Raw genomic sequence first — 18,400 nt, 5'->3', positions numbered from 1 at the left:
CAACCACTGACATAACCCCCCCGCCCTCAAGGGACAGATCCCAGATGTCCCCTATGGACAGATCACCCAGGGCGGGTGGAGGGGGCCTGGAGGAGGGCCCAGGCCAACATACGGCCAAAGTTCCGGGGGCCGTCCTCAGGACCGGGCAGACCGGCGAGACAGTTCCGGGGGATCGCCCACGAGGCCGGGCAGACCGGCAAGACTTGGCGGGGGTCCTGGAAGACTTGGCGGGGGATTTGGACGACTTGGCGGGGGGCTTGGACGACTTGGCGGGGAACCTTGACTTGGCGGGGAACCTTGACTTGGCGGGGAACTCAGGATACGAGGAGCCGGCTGAGGGGGAACCCGGGTCCGTGGCGCTGGCTGCGGGGGAACCCTGGTCCGTGGCGCTGGCTGCGGGGGGTCCGGGACCATCACCGGAGCTGGGGCTGATGCATCCGGGACCACCACTGACGACGCGCCCAAGACCACCGCCGGAACAGCGGCTAGCTGGGGCTGGCATCGACGCCGTCGTCGTTGCTCCAGAGCCTGAATGCTCCTTGGGCCACCCCGAGCCAGGCGTGTTCCCCGGAAAGGGATTCCAGCTCATCCAGGTGCCAGGAATAGTGAGTTCTGCCTCCCGGTACACGATGTCCCAGAAGGCAGAACTCTCTCCCGCTGGGTCCATCCTGGTGGTTCCGTTCTGTTAGGACTGGTGTGGTGAGGACCCAGATGCAGGAGAGCGAGAGGCAGGAGTTCAACAAAAAAGGGTTTCAGCAACAATTAAAACACCAGGCATCAGAATCTTCCGCGGATCCGCGGAATTCCGCGGATTTTGGTCTCAGCAAAAAATTTCCGCGGTTTCCGCGGAACGGGGGAAAAAAAAAAAAATTCCCCAAACAACGGACTCGCATTTCCACGTACGGTGCGGGTCCCCGCGTACCTTACGCTGTAGGCTCTTCGTTGGTGTAACGCGGAACCATAAATCAGCCTTCAGTCACGCTGTGAGCCTGAACGTGCAGCCCGTCAGCTCATCAGGAGGAGAGGTTAGAGAGCCGGGCTGCCATTTGTTCATTGCTGGTTGGTTTTGTTAACTCTGAGCTTTGTTGGTTGGTTTGTTAGTTTGCTGGTGGTTTTGTTCTGAACACTTTTCTCTGTTTCTCATTTTGCTGGGACGTCGGGTCCCTCTGCCGAAACTTTTGCGGTATGCGTTCATTGTTATGTCTAAAAAGGATGCGCAGTGCCGACCCAATCAGAAACGGTACAGATATTTGGGGATTTTTGTATATATATAATATTAGAAAAAAATAAAGGATCCCCATAACCTTTGATCGGGTGGGCAGGACGCACGTTTGGGTGGGCACAGCCCACCCCTGCCCCAAAACCAGCCTCGAGTTCTAGTAACAGAGGTCCGACGGGAGGATTAGAGTGAGATGGGGCAGTCTCAAACGATTTAAAATATTGCACAGTGTATGCCCAGCTTTACAGGTATGGAACAGCATGTGAGCTGGCTCCATATTGTTATTGTTTTTGATGTTGCAATTACATGACTTCACACAATACACGCGCTGGGTGACGCCTCCGCTCCGACGTCGTTGCTACGGCAACCCGTCAGATCAGTCAATGATGTGGCCCAGTCTGAACAGAGCCAGATCCGATTTGGACACTTGCTAAAAACAGTGTGGACAGTCAGCCCTGAAAATCGGATATGAGAAGGAATCAGATATGAATCAGATTTACCTGCAGTCTGAACGTGGCCTCATTCCCTGACACTTGACATGACTGTCAGGGAATCTTGTCATGGATGAGGTGCCATTGTTGTTCAACCGTTTACATTTTTATTCGATTAAAAGCAAACTCAACCAGCTCGAGTATGGGAGACAGACTTGGTCATTCAAGATCTTTGCCTCAACTTTATTTGTGCTGTCATCCATTTTGCAATCGAAATGGAACACTGTATTATGCATTCTGCTGTTTTGTATCAATAGTCATATTACTCTGTTCAACGCACCTTCTAGATAGATAGATAGATAGATTTATTTATAGTACCCTTGGGTAAATTTGGTTCACAGTGAGTGCCTCCTCATACAATACAATCTAAAACCATACACTCAACAACACAGCATAATATAAAGTAACAACAGTGCTTTGGCTAAAAGAACAAAGAACAAGAATGGCGGCTCCAAGATAAGAATCAAGATAAGTTAAAACATCAGTAGATAAAAACACTAAAATATTCAAACCAAGCAAAAGGATAAAAAATTTGCCTTTTCATAAAAACAAGAGACCAGGGTCTGGTGGTCTCAAAGGAGCTTTGAGACCACCAGAATGCACCATTTTGAGTCTATTTTTCAAAATTTTCCGGGGGAGCATGCCCCCGGACCGCCCTAGAGGGTTCGGGCACGTTGCTCACTCGTCTGCGTCGAGAATTTTCCTCTTTTTTTAGGAAGAGTTGTTCTGATGCCTGAAACACACATACACTCATTTTAATTTATCAATGGAAAATGTAAAAGTTCCTGTTTATGTTTCTGTTGTTATGTATTAAAGATCAGAAATGGAATGCGAGCGTTGAAAGAACAGTTAACCACAAAGTCAGTGGAAATGTTGAGCAAAGAGCAAAAATCGCATTTTCATCAGAGCCAACAGTCGAGGGTTACATCATCTGTTTCAGGTGCAGCCATTTCAGAAAACCAATACCAATAATGGTTTTGTAACAGAGTTACACAATTTCATCCAAAACAAACATTTCAAAAGTCTTACTGGTCTACTTGGAATCGTAGCACTTTTACATAACCCAGTTTTGGCCGAGCTTCACCCTCAGATGGTTAAAACGGCAAGGTAAGTGGTAGCTGTAGCTGCATATAAAAACAAAAAGTGGTGCCGTGCACAATGGCTAAAATCATCATTATTATAATGATCAGTGAGCTAATTTTCCCCCTTTAATGCAAAAATCCACACAACAAATGACTTTACCCCAGGTTGGTTGCCAGGCAACGTAAAGCAGGCTGCAGCGTTTTGCCCAAAGACACTTTGACGGAGCCAAAGAGATCATGGAGGCTTGAGATTGAAGCACCGACCATCCGACTAGCAGAGAACTACTCACCCCCGTCATCCACAGCTGCAATAAAGACAAATGCAGCTTTTCTAACCATTTCATGGTTCACAGCAGCACAGTGGAGTGGTGATTAGCAGCATTTATTCCATCAAACTTCTGAGGAGGTTGAAAAAAGATTAACTTGGCTTAAGACCCTTTTGGGTGGAGTTTGTGTGTTCTCCACATGCATAGATAATTTTCTAGGTTTGCTAATTTTCAATTCAATTTTATTTATATAATGCAACCTGATCTCACAAAAATCCATGAAATGCCCACGACCTCTCACCACTATTTTCCGTGGTACCAACACGGAAAGTGGTATAATTCCGTGTGAGCACCACGGATATTGTACCATGCAAAGTCAATGGGATCCGTGGTCGTGACATATACACGGATTATGACATTATTATTATTTATATATTATTCTTTGTTATAGTGGCTAAATTATGAGTTTTTGTCACGCAAGGTACTGTTTGTTACTGTCAGTTTGTAAGATCATGTTTTTAACGCTGTTTTAGCAGTGTTTTATTGAGGTTTTAATGGGAGCACCACGGATATTGTACAATGCGAATCAATGGATACCGTTGTCGTGATATATACACGGATTATGACATGATTATTTATATATTCTTTATTATAATGGCTAAATTATGAGTTTTTGTCACGCAAGGTACTGTTTGTAACATGTCAGTTTGTAAAAGCTTGTTTTTAACGCTGTTTTAGCAGTGTTTTATTGAGGTTTTAATGGGAGCACCATGGATATATAATACTATGCGAAGTCAATGGGATCCTTGGTCGTGTTATATATGTTACGGTTAACAAAAACGGCTATTTTGCAAAATAGCTGTCTAATGTGCAAAATAATAGGCAGGGTGGTGAATATGTAAAATAGCCGGCCAAACGGCTATTTTGCAAAATAGCCGGCTAATATGCAAAATAACCGCCAGGGCGGCTAATGTAGAAAAACGGCAGTAGCCGGTTAATGCTGTGGATGTGTCAGACCCGACACTTTTTCGGGAGTGTAACGTTAGGCTCCTTCAACAGCCATAAATAGCCTTGTCAACAACAAGCATGAGCAGCATATGGGCTTCTTCCATTGGCTGCTACGCACCAACTGCACTGATTGGCGACTGTAAGTGACTGGTTTGAAGCGCGAATTTCATCCATTCAAATGAACTGTAGGCTATTCTGTAGTGTAGTAACTGGACTCTATCTACCAAATTAATTACGTTTGCTTAGTTTGTTTTGGTTTCATCAATTTGTTAAAATGGAGGAGGAGGAGAGACCTCATCTCATCATGCGCGCGCTTCGGGTTTGCGCGATTCAAATGTGTCATTACTTCCTGGGTGTTATTGCATCGCCCAGCAAGGTGTTAAAATGATGATTGAATCATCAGCCATTTTCTGGGTATCCAAGAGGAATTAAACTAGCCCACAGTCAAAACAGACAAAGAGATGTTCATTTCCTTTGTTTTTTTTACATCAAAACACAGTATTTACCAAAATTATTAGAGCTGATTAGAGCGTGAACAGCTTTCTCCAGGTCGTGACGATTTAAAGAACATTTCACTTCGGCTAGGAGACGTAACTGATAAAAACCTGTTCTAACGACATTATCAACTTGTCTGTCAAATTTTTAAAAAACCATCAAAAATCACACCCAGATTTCTGACATAAGGACTAAAAGACGAGGACAAGGCGCCAAAGCTAGTCGTCACAGTTTCCCCAAACACAATGCTCTCTGTCTTGTCCTGGTTTAAGTGCAGGAAGTTCTGGGCCGACCACTTCTTGATGATGATGAGTTTCCTTTGATGTGGACATCAAAATCACTTTTTATAGTGATATTGACCCAGTAATGTGGAGACACCGCCAAGAATGTGAAGGCCCGATCAAAACTGCTTGCAGCTTTAATTAGGGCCCGAGCACTGACAGTGCGAAGTCCCTATTGTATCTGTAGGAATTGTTCTTGTTTTTCTTCAGACGAAATGAAGGCCTTTTTTCCCCCTAAACGTGCCCCAAAAGTCACCAAATTTTGCACCAAGCCAGGCCTGGCGAAAAATGTGATATTTAATGGTTTGCATTAATGGGCGTGGCCCAATGGCTCAACAGCGCCCCCTAGAAAACTTTGTGCCTCAAGCCCCAAAATACGGTTTGACGTACATGCACAAAAATCGCTACACCTGTATCATGTCACAACTTAAAGAAAAGTCTCTTGGTGCCATGGCCGAAACCCAACAGGAATTCGGCCATTTTGAACATTTTGAATTAATCGTGTAATTTTGGCGCAATTTATGCCAATTCTTCGGCCGCTTTCTTCGCCCGAACCGTAACGTGCACCCAGGTGTGTTTTATACATCAAAATGTGCATCCCGATCCTACGACAATGAGCATTACTTTTCTCAGTCAAAAGCGTTACCGTAGCGACGCTAGACACCAAAAAGCGCATCCCTCCTTCATCTGATTGGTCCATATTTTTTGAATGGTATGACATACAGAGTTAAGGGTGATGTCATCACACCCTTCTTCTGATTGGTCAATATTTGATAGATCCTAATTTCTGCCATAACTTTTGAATGGTTCGATAGAGAGTCGTGGGTGGTGTCATCGGACTCGGTTTTGAGTCCTTGACCATAATTGGTGCAAATTAGCCCCGCCCCTTCTTCTGATTGGTCGACATTTGATAGTCCCTATTCTCTGCCATAACTTTTGAACAAGTTGTGATTTTTTGTCCGTTTTATTGCTTCATCAAAGCCTCTGTCAAATCCTCAGACACAATGTTTCTGTGAAAGTTCCATTTTGTTGTACTCAGTGTTGACCAATCACATGGTGCTAGCGAGGACAAAGGGCCGGCTCTTCAGGTAGATGCACAAGTATTATGTGTCTCTTGCATTCCTGGTTTAAGTATGTTTAAGGATGTCAGTTACTTTATATTGTTATGTTTGAAATAATGACTTTTGAATTTGAATTTCAAATCCATCCACCTCCATCTCTGTGTGCCTTTGACTGAAGAATGCATCACATTTGCATGTTTCCCCATCAGTGATCCATTATTAAACCTGTGATAAATGGCGTCAACAAACGAAAAAATAAATAAATAAAATTCTCCCACCTGCATGTCTGCGACACGTCACAGTTGCCGCTTTAAATTGTCGATAATGTTCTGATCCCATCTAGTGCCTTTTAACAGTACTAATATTTCATGGTTTTGAAGTACCGATGTTCAGACGTTTAAAGCTAACTGATTGAAACAGTGAACAAATCCATCTCTTTTATTTGATTTGATTTTATTCAAACAATTCCAACATATTTTCATCTGAATGCAACAGAGCTGATCCAACAGAGAAGCTTCCAGAGATCAGAGATGATGGTCCAGCCGGTGATGAAGAGGCTCAGTTGCAGCCGTCGGTGCTGCAGCATGTTGTTTCAAAATCTGGCGTCTGATAGCCGCGGCACCGAGACCGGCTCATGCATTTACGAAATGAGATGTCTGATTCTGATAAAAATAATGGTGTTCAATTATACTCTGAATGTGAACATACTAGATTAAAAGGAAACAACCAGAGTAGCATTATTCACTCATTCAATTAAGTCAGCAGTAGTTTATATCAGGATATTTATGTCAATCAAAACGTAAGGGATAAATGTCAACACTCTTGGTTTTTATGTCCTAATGTTCTCTCATGTTTGTACTAATCCTTCAGTCCTTATGAATAAAGTCTCTTTCTTAGGTTCTCCAACATTTATCTCAATATTCCAAAGTTCTGAAGTTTCATTCTCCAGAGTCTAAAATTAAACTGCAACATAGGAAATAGGTTGAATTAGACTGAGTTTTTTGTACCAAACTGGAACTACATTAATAAATAGAAACCTGTGTCATAATCTCTCCAGCTCAACATATAAAAATGATTTAAACGTACAAAAACAGAAAATGTTGCAGTAAAATGTCAAAAATGTTCCTTTCACTTCCACTAAACTCTCTTTCAGAAGAGACCTCCTCATACTGTAAATGGATTGTCCTGACACCTTTGTAAGGCTCTAGATAAATGATTATTCATACATTATTTACTCAGTGGAACCATTCAAGCTCTATAGAGGACTTTCTTATAGGACTTACTTTTGAATGAGACGGCACCACATATGTCAGAACCTTTTATACAGCGTAGTAAGCCGGTAGGCTGGCATAGTCCTCTCCCCCTTGAGGAGGAGCATACATAGCATCTCAGAGCTTCTCCTGGGACACAATACAGAAAAAAAAAGCATTTGCATTATTTTTTTTTCTACAGTGGCTGCTAAACCACAGTAATCAAAGGAACAGCTATAATCACTGCTGTAACAAGTTGGAGTGGTGAGACCTACTGTATCATCGGATGTTATGACAATTACATTTTGACAGTAATTACTGATGTGTAAGATCAGTGTGACCAGCTACCGTACTAAAAAAGCAGAGAATTATCTCTTATGAGACAAGTAGAAATGTTTGTCTGGATCACACACACCTTGACACAGAAGCATCAGGAGAAGGATGGCACATACTGCAGTTCTCATCTTGTAGTCTGGAGAAGACAGGCTCTGGTCCTGAGAGCTGGAAACAAGTACAGCTGGTTTAGACACACAATCCTGGACTGATGGAGATATTTGTACCCACTCCATCATCCTTAGAACTGGCCAGGTTTTCCCACTGTAAAATAGTCACTACAATAAACATACATTAAGAAAAAAGGAATAGAAAAACAGCATGTAGGTGAAAATGTGGTCTACCTGTACAGTGGAGGGTTGGGTTGCACCTTTGTCTTCTGAGGCTGAATGTAAAATGTTCGTCTCTGCCTTCAATAAAGAAGTGTCGTCTTTACAGTCTGCTCACTCTTTTAATACTCGTGCATCTACCTGAAGAGCCGGCCCTTTGTCCTTCTGACACAATGTGATTGGTCAACAATGACTACACAAATATGGAATTACTGTACCAACTGGCTTTAAAAAGAGGAACATTCCCAGAAACATTGTGTCTGATGATTTGATAGAGGCTTTGATGATGCAATAAAACGGACAAATATAAACATTGATAACGGCAACATTACTTTCTTCATGTTTCTGGTTACGATGTTGCTTTCTTTCTTCACTCTGACAGTTGTGACTCCTTTAAGGTCACATGATCATGATCCTCAGTCTTGTTGTGGAAGAAAAGATGTATTGTAACTTGCTCTGAGGAGGAGACAATAATCTAAAGACATTCAAAAGAGGAATAATGAGCCTGATTCCAAAGTTGGAGAATATTCTATCTGCTACACCACGGTCAGTTCATGAGCAAAGGAGAAACACATTGTAAAGCCCTTTGTAGAATCTATATAACGTTATATATCTTTGATTCAAGTGTGTACCACTTAGTTATATATTGTGAAACATTTATACAATGCTAAGTTTTTCAGGACTGGTGTGGTGAGGACCCAGATGCAGGAGAGCGAGAGGCAGGAGTTCAACAAAAAAGGGTTTATTTTACAAAAAGACAAGAACCAAAAACCAAAAGCGCTGCTTGGCAAGATCAAAAGTCACACGGAAACAGGGATCAAAACACTAGAACAAAAACTTGGCAAGACACAAGGAGGAAAGAAACAGTACGGAACCAGAAGGAGCAAGGGAAAGACAAGACCAGATTTACACAAGGGGGTAACGAGACACAGGTGCGAAAAATCAGGACAGATGGAAGACAGGCGGGGCAAAACAGAAACACAAACTGGGGGAAATGTCAACCACTGACATAACCCCCCCGCCCTCAAGGGACAGATCCCAGATGTCCCCTATGGACAGATCACCCAGGGCGGGTGGAGGGGGCCTGGAGGAGGGCCCAGGCCAACATACGGCCAAAGTTCCGGGGGCCGTCCTCAGGACCGGGCAGACCGGCGAGACAGTTCCGGGGGATCGCCCACGAGGCCGGGCAGACCGGCAAGACTTGGCGGGGGTCCTGGAAGACTTGGCGGGGGATTTGGACGACTTGGCGGGGGGCTTGGACGACTTGGCGGGGAACCTTGACTTGGCGGGGAACCTTGACTTGGCGGGGAACTCAGGATACGAGGAGCCGGCTGAGGGGGAACCCGGGTCCGTGGCGCTGGCTGCGGGGGAACCCTGGTCCGTGGCGCTGGCTGCGGGGGGTCCGGGACCATCACCGGAGCTGGGGCTGATGCATCCGGGACCACCACTGACGACGCGCCCAAGACCACCGCCGGAACAGCGGCTAGCTGGGGCTGGCATCGACGCCGTCGTCGTTGCTCCAGAGCCTGAATGCTCCTTGGGCCACCCCAAGCCAGGCGTGTTCCCCGGAAAGGGATTCCAGCTCATCCAGGTGCCAGGAATAGTGAGTTCTGCCTCCCGGTACACGATGTCCCAGAAGGCAGAACTCTCTCCCGCTGGGTCCATCCTGGTGGTTCCGTTCTGTCAGGACTGGTGTGGTGAGGACCCAGATGCAGGAGAGCGAGAGGCAGGAGTTCAACAAAAAAGGGTTTCAGCAACAATTAAAACACCAGGCATCAGAATCTTCCGCGGATCCGCGGAATTCCGCGGATTTTGGTCTCAGCAAAAAATTTCCGCGGTTTCCGCGGAACGGGGGAAAAAAAAAAAAATTCCCCAAACAACGGACTCGCATTTCCACGTACATTGCGGGTCCCCGCGTACCTTACGCTGTAGGCTCTTCGTTGGTGTAACGCGGAACCATAAATCAGCCTTCAGTCACGCTGTGAGCCTGAACGTGCAGCCCGTCAGCTCATCAGGAGGAGAGGTTAGAGAGCCGGGCTGCCATTTGTTCATTGCTGGTTGGTTTTGTTAACTCTGAGCTTTGTTGGTTGGTTTGTTAGTTTGCTGGTGGTTTTGTTCTGAACACTTTTCTCTGTTTCTCATTTTGCTGGGACGTCGGGTCCCTCTGCCGAAACTTTTGCGGTATGCGTTCATTGTTATGTCTAAAAAGGATGCGCAGTGCCGACCCAATCAGAAACGGTACAGATATTTGGGGATTTTTGTATATATATAATATTAGAAAAAAATAAAGGATCCCCATAACCTTTGATCGGGTGGGCAGGACGCACGTTTGGGTGGGCACAGCCCACCCCTGCCCCAAAACCAGCCTCGAGTTCTAGTAACAGAGGTCCGACGGGAGGATTAGAGTGAGATGGGGCAGTCTCAAACGATTTAAAATATTGCACAGTGTATGCCCAGCTTTACAGGTATGGAACAGCATGTGAGCTGGCTCCATATTGTTATTGTTTTTGATGTTGCAATTACATGACTTCACACAATACACGCGCTGGGTGACGCCTCCGCTCCGACGTCGTTGCTACGGCAACCCGTCAGATCAGTCAATGATGTGGCCCAGTCTGAACAGAGCCAGATCCGATTTGGACACTTGCTAAAAACAGTGTGGACAGTCAGCCCTGAAAATCGGATATGAGAAGGAATCAGATATGAATCAGATTTACCTGCAGTCTGAACGTGGCCTCATTCCCTGACGCTTGACATGACTGTCAGGGAATCTTGTCATGGATGAGGTGCCATTGTTGTTCAACCGTTTACATTTTTATTCGATTAAAAGCAAACTCAACCAGCTCGAGTATGGGAGACAGACTTGGTCATTCAAGATCTTTGCCTCAACTTTATTTGTGCTGTCATCCATTTTGCAATCGAAATGGAACACTGTATTATGCATTCTGTTATTTTGTATCAATAGTCATATTACTCTGTTCAACGCACCTTCTAGATAGATAGATACATAGATTTATTTATAGTACCCTTGGGTAAATTTGGTTCACAGTGAGTGCCTCCTCATACAATACAATCTAAAACCATACACTCAACAACACAGCATAATATAAAGTAACAACAGTGCTTTGGCTAAAAGAACAAAGAACAAGAATGACGGCTCCAAGATAAGAATCAAGATAAGTTAAAACATCAGTAGATAAAAACACTAAAATATTCAAACCAAGCAAAAGGATAAAAAATTTGCCTTTTCATAAAAACAAGAGACCAGGGTCTGGTGGTCTCAAAGGAGTTTTGAGACCACCAGAATGCACCCTTTTGAGTCTATTTTTCAAAATTTTCCGGGGGAGCCCCCCGGACCGCCCTAGAGGGTTCGGGCGTGTTGCTCACTCGTCCGCGTCGAGAATTTTCCTCTTTTTTTAGGAAGAGTTGTTCTGATGCCTGAAACACACATACACTCATTTTAATTTATCAATGGAAAATGTAAAAGTTCCTGTTTATGTTTCTGTTGTTATGTATTAAAGATCAGAAATGGAATGCGAGCGTTGAAAGAACAGTTAACCACAAAGTCAGTGGAAATGTTGAGCAAAGAGCAAAAATCGCATTTTCATCAGAGCCAACAGTCGAGGGTTACATCATCTGTTTCAGGTGCAGCCGTTTCAGAAAACCAATACCAATAATGGTTTTGTAACAGAGTTACACAATTTCATCCAAAACAAACATTTCAAAAGTCTTACTGGTCTACTTGGAATCGTAGCACTTTTACATAACCCAGTTTTGGCCGAGCTTCACCCTCAGATGGTTAAAACGGCAAGGTAAGTGGTAGCTGTAGCTGCATATAAAAACAAAAAGTGGTGCCGTGCACAATGGCTAAAATCATCATTATTATAATGATCAGTGAGCTAATTTTCCCCCTTTAATGCAAAAATCCACACAACAAATGACTTTACCCCAGGTTGGTTGCCAGGCAACGTAAAGCAGGCTGCAGCGTTTTGCCCAAAGACACTTTGACGGAGCCAAAGAGATCATGGAGGCTTGAGATTGAAGCACCGACCATCCGACTAGCAGAGAACTACTCACCCCCGTCATCCACAGCTGCAATAAAGACAAATGCAGCTTTTCTAACCATTTCATGGTTCACAGCAGCACAGTGGAGTGGTGATTAGCAGCATTTATTCCATCAAACTTCTGAGGAGGTTGAAAAAAGATTAACTTGGCTTAAGACCCTTTTGGGTGGAGTTTGTTTGTTCTCCACATGCATGCATAGATAATTTTCTAGGTTTGCTAATTTTCAATTCAATTTTATTTATATAATGCAACCTGATCTCACAAAAATCCATGAAATGCCCACCACCTCTCACCACTATTTTCCGTGGTACCAACACGGAAAGTGGTATAATTCCGTGTGAGCACCACGGATATTGTACCATGCAAAGTCAATGGGATCCGTGGTCGTGACATATACACGGATTATGACATTATTATTATTTATATATTATTCTTTGTTATAGTGGCTAAATTATGAGTTTTTGTCACGCAAGGTACTGTTTGTTACTGTCAGTTTGTAAGATCATGTTTTTAACGCTGTTTTAGCAGTGTTTTATTGAGGTTTTAATGGGAGCACCACGGATATTGTACAATGCGAATCAATGGATACCGTTGTCGTGATATATACACGGATTATGACATGATTATTATTTATATATTCTTTATTATAATGGCTAAATTATGAGTTTTTGTCGCGCAAGGTACTGTTTGTAACATGTCAGTTTGTAAAAGCTTGTTTTTAACGCTGTTTTAGCAGTGTTTTATTGAGGTTTTAATGGGAGCACCATGGATATATAATACTATGCGAAGTCAATGGGATCCTTGGTCGTGTTATATATGTTACGGTTAACAAAAACGGCTATTTTGCAAAATAGCTGTCTAATGTGCAAAATAATCGGCAGGGCGGTGAATATGTAAAATAGCCGGCCAAACGGCTATTTTGCAAAATAGCCGGCTAATATGCAAAATAACCGCCAGGGCGGCTAATGTAGAAAAACGGCAGTAGCCGGTTAATGCTGTGGATGTGTCAGACCCGACACTTTTTCGGGAGTGTAACGTTAGGCTTCTTCAACAGCCATAAATAGCCTTGTCAACAACAAGCATGTGCAGCATATGGGCTTCTTCCATTGGCTGCTACGCACCAACTGCACTGATTGGCGACTGTAAGTGACTGGTTTGAAGCGCGAATTTCATCCATTCAAATGAACTGTAGGCTATTCTGTAGTGTAGTAACTGGACTCTATCTAACCAAATGAATTACGTTTGCTTAGTTTGTTTTGGTTTCATCAATTTGTGAAAATGGAGGAGGAGAGACCTCATCTCATCATGCGCGCGCTTCGGGTTTGCGCGATTCAAATGTGTCATTACTTCCTGGGTGTTATTGCATCGCCCAGCAAGGTGTTAAAATGATGATTGAATCATCAGCCATTTTCTGGGTATCCAAGAGGAATTAAACTAGCCCACAGTCAAAACAGACAAAGAGATGTTCATTTCCTTAGTTTTTTTTACATCAAAACACAGTATTTACCAAAATTATTAGAGCTGATTAGAGCGTGAACAGCTTTCTCCAGGTCGTGACGATTTAAAGAACATTTCACTTCGGCTAGGAGACGTAACTGATAAAAACCTGTTCTAACGACATTATCAACTTGTCTGTCAAATTTTTAAAAAACCATCAAAAATCACACCCAGATTTCTGACATAAGGACTAAAAGACGAGGACAAGGCGCCAAAGCTAGTCGTCACAGTTTCCCCAAACACAATGCTCTCTGTCTTGTCCTGGTTTAAGTGCAGGAAGTTCTGGGCCGACCACTTCTTGATGATGATGAGTTTCCTTTGATGTGGACATCAAAATCACTTTTTATAGTGATATTGACCCAGTAATGTGGAGACACCGCCAAGCATGTGAAGGCCCAATCAAAACTGCTTGCAGCTTTAATTAGGGCTCGAGCACTGACAGTGCGAAGTCCCTATTGTATCTGTAGGAATTGTTCTTGTTTTTCTTCAGACGAAATGAAGGCCTTTTTTCCCCCTAAACGTGCCCCAAAAGTCACCAAATTTTGCACCAAGCCAGGCCTGGCGAAAAATGTGATATTTAATGGTTTGCATTAATGGGCGTGGCCCAATGGCTCAACAGCGCCCCCTAGAAAACTTTGTGCCTCAAGCCCCAAAATACGGTTTGACGTACATGCACAAAAATCGCTACACCTGTATCATGTCACAACTTAAAGAAAAGTCTCTTGGTGCCATGGCCGAAACCCAACAGGAAGTCGGCCATTCTGAACATTTTGAATTAATGGTGTAATTTTGGCGCAATTTATGCCAATTCTTCGGCCCAGGTGTGTTTTATACATCAAAATGTGTATCCCGATCCTGCGACAATGAGCATTACTTTTCTCAGTCAAAAGTGTTACCGTGGCGACGCTAGACGCCAAAAAAGCGCGCCACTCCTTCATCTGATTGGTCCATATTTGATAGGTCCTAATTTCTGCCATAACTTCTGAATGGTATGACATAAAGAGTCGTGGGTGGTGTCATCGGACTTGGTTTTGAGTCCTTGACCATAATTGGTGCAAAGTAGCGCCGCCCCTTCTTCTGATTGGTCGACATTTGATAGTCCCTATTCTCTGCCATAAGTTTTGAACGGGTTGTGATTTTTTGTCCGTTTTATTGCTTCATCAAAGCCTCTGTCAAATCCTCAGACACAATGTTTCTGTGAAAGTTCCTCTTTTTAAAGCCATTTTGTTGGAGTCAGTGTTGACCAATCACATTGTGTCAGCAAGGACAAAGGGCCGGTTCATGACTTGACTTTTTTGTCAAGATAACACAATTTTATTGCATAATTTTCAGAACCTTACTCGTGCTAGCAAGGACAAAGGTCCGGCTCTTCAGGTAGATGCACGAGTATTATGTGTCTCTTGCATTCCTGGTTTAAGTGTGTTTAAGGATGTCAGTTACTTTGTATTGTTATGTTTGAAATAAAGACTTTTGAATTTGAATTTCAAATCCCTCCCAAGGAGAACACCTCCATCTCTGTGTGCCTTCGACTGAAGAATGGATCACATTTGCATGTTTCCCCATCAGTGAACCATTATTAAGCCTGTGATAAATGGCGTCAACAAACAAAAAAGTAAATAAATAAAATACTCCCACCAGCAGGTCTGTGACACGTCACAGTTGCTGCTTTAAATTGTCGATATTGTTTTTATTGCCATTTAACAGTACTATTATTTCATGGTTTTGAAGTACTGATGTTCATAAGTTTAAAGCTAACTTAAAACAGGGCACAGATACATCTCTTATTTCATTTTCCTTTTATTAGAACAACTCCAACACACTTTCATCTGAATGCAACAGAGTGGATCCAACAGAGAATCTTCCAGAGATCAGAGATGATGGTCCAGCCGGTGATGGAGAGGCTCAGTTGCAGAGGTCGGTGTCACAGCATGTTGTTTTGTAAGTTGGCCACGGAAATTTTCGGCACTCAGACCAGCTCATGCATCCACGAAATGAGGCGACTAAAATGAAAAAAATAAAAAAAATAATGGTGTTCAATTATACTCTGGATGTGAACATACTCGATTAAAAGGAAACTGCCAGTGTAGCATTATTCAGTCATTCAATGAAATCAGCAGTCAGTTATATCAGGATATTTACGTCAACCTTCATCAAAACTTAAGGGATAAATGTCAACACTCTGGGTTTTTATGTCCTAATCTTCTCTCTTGTGTGTAGTTATCCTTCAGTCCTTATGAATAAAGTCTCTTTTTTTAAGTTTTCCAACATTTATCTCAATATTCCAGTTCAGCAGTTCACAAGTTCTAAAGTTTCATTCTCCAGAATCTAAAATTAACCTGCAACATAGGAAATAGTTTGGATTAGACTGAATTCATTGTACCATAACTTGAACATAAATGAATACAAATCTGTGGCTCTCTTCTCTTCAGCTCAATATAGAAAATGATTTAAGCATAAAAGGAAAAAAATGTTGCAGTACAAAGTCAAACTTTGGAGAATAAAAACTCAACTCAACTAACTTAAACAGTCAAACTAATTTCACATGAGATTAAAGACACAAAAATGTTCCTTCCACTTCCACTAAACTCTTTCAGAAGAGATCTCTTCAATTATAAATAGATTGTCCTGACATCTCTGTAATGCTTTAGATAATTGATTAATCATAAATTGGTTTCCCCAGTGGAAACATTTAAGCTCCATCGAGGACTTTCTTAGAAGACTTACCTTTGGACACGATCGCAGCACACACATCATTTCTTCCTTCACAGGTTTCTTTCAAACTCCCATCTGCAAATACTTTTTTGCATCTCAGAGCTTCTCCTGGGACACAACACAGAAAAAAAAGCATTTGCACTATTTTTTTCCTTTTCATACAGTGGCTGCAAAAGCCACAGTAATCAGAGAAACTGTGCTATAATCACTGCTGTAACAAGTTGGAGTGGTGAGACCTACTGTGTCAGGGGATGTTATGACAATTACAGCTACCGTACTAAAAAAGTAGAGAATAATCTCTTATGAGACAAGTATAAATGTTTGTCTGGATCCCACACACCTTGACACAGAAGCATCAGGAGAAGGATGGCACATACTGCAGTTCTCATCTTGTAGTCTGGAGAAGACAGGCTCTGGTCCTGAGAGCTGGAAACAAGTACAGCTGGTTTAGACACACAATCCTGGACTGATGGAGATATTTGTACCCACTCCATCATCCTTACAACTGGCTGAGAGAAAGGGTTGAGATGGATGCTGATCAAAAATGATAAATTGTCAGGGTTCAAACTTATAGATGGTGTCTGAATGGCTGCAAGTATTTCTGCATGAAGATTGAGAGTCAGTAAGGTTCTGAAAGTTATGCAATTAAAGTGTTCGATATAAATCAGAAAACGTGAGTCCATATTGCAGAGAAAATGTTCAATATCATCAAACTCTAATCTAATTTATCTCTGTTTTGTATTTTGAACCATTTCAATTTAATCAACACTTCAACATTACAATTCATGTCATTCCAAATCAGTCCAATTGATGTAAAGCCAATAAAATATTGTTACAATCTCCCATTCAGAACAAGCACCAGGAAAAATCTCCCCTTCAACTGGAAGAAACCTCTGGCAGAACCAGACTCAGGGAGGACGGCCGTCTGCTCCAACTGACTGAGGATTAATACATATTTATCAATCCAGTCATTTGGGGACCTAAAAAAACCCAGAAAACTTAAGAAAAAAAACAACCTTATAGCCTCTTTAAGGGGGTAAATACAATTTATGTGTGCAACTATTAGCTCCAATACAACGGGGGGAAAAAGATGCCAGGTTTTCCCACTGTAAAATAGTCACTACAATAAACATACATTAAGAAAAAAGGAATAGAAAATCAGCATGTTGGTCAAAATGTGTTCTACCTGTACAGCGGAGGGTTGGGTTGCACCTTTGTCTTCTGAGGCTGAATGTAAAATGTTCGTCTCTGCCTTCAATAAAGAAGTGTTGTCTTTACAGTCTGATCACTCTTTTAATACTCGTGCATCTACCTGAAGAGCCGGCCCTTTGTCCTTCTGACACAACGTGATTAATAAACACTGACTACAACAAAATGGCTTTAAAAAGAGGAACATTCACAGAAACATTGTGTCTGATGATTTGATAGAGGCTTTGATGATGCAATGCTGTGGGCATGGGGGTCCTGCTTGAAGGGCCCGGCCCTGCCTGGGTGGGGTGGGCTGTCTGCGCTGGGGGGGCATTGCTGCCTTGGTCCTCCGTCGCTGGGCAGGGTCCGCGTGCCTCTGCGTCTGTGGGGACTCCTTGACCTTTGGGGTGTCCGCCGGGGTGGCCCCGAGGGGGGTTGGGGCCGGGTCCGGGGATCGGGCCTCCCCTGGCCGGGGGGTGCGCGGGCGGGCACGGTGGCGGGGTGGAACCATTCTCAGGTGTCTATGTCTTAAGTTGTCAGTATGAATGGGGTGGATGTTGGACCGTTTCCTCCTCCGTCTGGGGGCTCCGGCAGCGCCGGGGGCGCCCGTGGAGGTACGGTGGGGCCCTGGCCCGCCTCGGAGGGCCGGCCCCCGTCTACTGGATGGCCGGTGGGGGAGCGTGGGCATCCTTCCAGGGCCGGCTCTGCTGGTCCTGCCTCCTGGCTTCGGCCTCCGCTCCCCCTCCTTCCCCACCTTACACGACTCATACGCACATAGGCGAAGGGGCGGGGGGTCCGGGTCGTGGGGGGCACTGTCCCGCGTGGCCCGGCACTCCCCGCCTCACGGTTTTAACAACACTGTAGACACTGCACATTCAACATTTAATAAATAGATTTAACAAGGACACCTAGTTCTGGAGGGGGGGGATCATTGTCAACTTGATACCCTGTCCTCCCCCTCCCTGTTTTTATGGGATTAATCACATGCACTCAACACCAGGGTCGGGAGGGGGGCCCACATCACCCGCATTCCCTTGCCGGCCTGGGATAGGTGGGTCGGGCTACCCGGGCCCGGCGGGGCTCGCCGTGCAGCCTGGGGTGCCTTCTGGCGGTGCTGGACCCC

At 43.8% G+C, this 18,400-nt stretch overlaps 2 long non-coding RNA genes across 2 annotated transcripts; both read right to left on the bottom strand.

Moving 5' to 3' along the window:
* Window positions 1-6,373: 6,373 nt before the first annotated feature.
* Window positions 6,374-7,902, bottom strand: LOC133425285 (uncharacterized). The gene is made up of 4 exons (XR_009770943.1): window positions 7,831-7,902; window positions 7,569-7,654; window positions 7,187-7,303; window positions 6,374-6,565 (listed from the first exon to the last, which is right to left on the bottom strand). It is a non-coding gene; the product is annotated as an uncharacterized LOC133425285 (long non-coding RNA).
* A 7,258-nt stretch (window positions 7,903-15,160) lies between these two features.
* On the bottom strand, window positions 15,161-17,374 carry LOC133425287 (uncharacterized). The gene is made up of 4 exons (XR_009770945.1): window positions 17,276-17,374; window positions 16,430-16,515; window positions 16,102-16,197; window positions 15,161-15,377 (listed from the first exon to the last, which is right to left on the bottom strand). It is a non-coding gene; the product is annotated as an uncharacterized LOC133425287 (long non-coding RNA).
* Between the last annotated feature and the right edge of the window lie 1,026 nt (window positions 17,375-18,400).

The sequence above is a fragment of the Cololabis saira genome, chromosome 24 (assembly GCF_033807715.1).
Source record: "Cololabis saira isolate AMF1-May2022 chromosome 24, fColSai1.1, whole genome shotgun sequence".
In the NCBI taxonomy this organism is placed as follows: Eukaryota; Metazoa; Chordata; class Actinopteri; order Beloniformes; family Belonidae; genus Cololabis; species Cololabis saira.
The sequence above is the reverse complement of the archived record's forward strand: the minus strand, read 5'-3'. Positions and strand labels throughout refer to the sequence as shown.